The sequence below is a fragment of the Charadrius vociferus genome, unplaced genomic scaffold, assembly GCF_000708025.1.
Source record: "Charadrius vociferus isolate BGI_N301 unplaced genomic scaffold, ASM70802v2 scaffold7, whole genome shotgun sequence".
NCBI classification, from domain to species: domain Eukaryota; kingdom Metazoa; phylum Chordata; class Aves; order Charadriiformes; family Charadriidae; genus Charadrius; species Charadrius vociferus.
This window is the reverse complement of record NW_009649308.1, coordinates 3,909,256-3,910,459: the sequence shown is the minus strand read 5'-3', so window position 1 is coordinate 3,910,459 and position 1,204 is coordinate 3,909,256.

Here is a 1,204-nt window from a genome sequence, read left to right as displayed (position 1 = left end):
GGAATGCCTTTTTCTTCTCCCTTTCTTCCATCAAATTATGTCCAGGAACTCCCTCGGAGATGTATTTTTTCACTCACCACATGCTACTTCAGATCAGTTGGGCAGGATCCATCCACGAAAGATGCTGAACAGTTGGTGCTTAGCCCACACGAAATGCCATCCACATCCACAAATAAGGTGTTCCTCTACTTTTCTCACCTACAGGACTTGATTCAGCTGGTATTTTCAGAGAACGCAGAAGCCAGAGAAGCAGCTATTGTCCCCAGCACATTTACCCAGTTTCAGTGGTTGGGTGGTCTTCCCAGACTGGAGAGAAATGGGCTTTTCTTCTGGGACACACCGTGAAAGTTAAAATTCACATCTTCCTCCTAGAGGGCTGCCCCCAAAAATCCAGCAATAGGTGAGTCTGGCATGGCTGCTTTCTTAGGCACTTAGCAGCTCTGTTGGTTTTACGTAAGGAAATATTGTAAGGAGAAATTGCTTATAATCTTCTAGCATATCACATCACCCCCAAACAAAACTCCAACCCCCAAGACAAAACTAAGATTTGTCTTACAAGTATGAAAGTCTGACCACCACTTGGGGTGCAGTGAGGTCCTCCCAGGCATGTCCCAGGCAGCCCTGCCAGGTTCCACGTGCACCCCAGCTCTGCTCTATAGCCACCTCCGGGACAAGAACAGAGCAAGGAGTAGCAGTGTTTGGGGGGAAGATTGCACAGATGGATGGCACGCAGTGGAAACCACTCTTAAAAATACAAAAATCGGGATGTTTCTGCCCCATGTGTAATCTGATGAGAGCAGTGAGATAAATGAACTTTTACTTTTTTTTTCCCACTATATGGTTGTTGTGAATTTTTTCATAATCACAAGTAATCAAGGTAGTATCGTGCCTCATTCAACACACCATGCCCTAAAATACCTTGGCTTGGCCTCTCACCAAAGAAGCATCGTGTTCTGCAACTCAGGTTTTAATTTTGCAGCCTAATATCCCAGTTCGAGCCTGGGCTGGTTTTATGAATTCTGATTAGGTTGCAGCCTAATGTGGCGGTCTGATAGATGCAGACTGAAAGGAATGGGGGGATTTAATAGCCCTGGCCCCAGCACTGAGCTGGTAATGAAGAAGGGTTGTTATTAGTCATTTGCATAACATAAAAAGAAGATCCAGACCTGGGCTTAATAAATTCCTCCTCGTATGAAATAACACA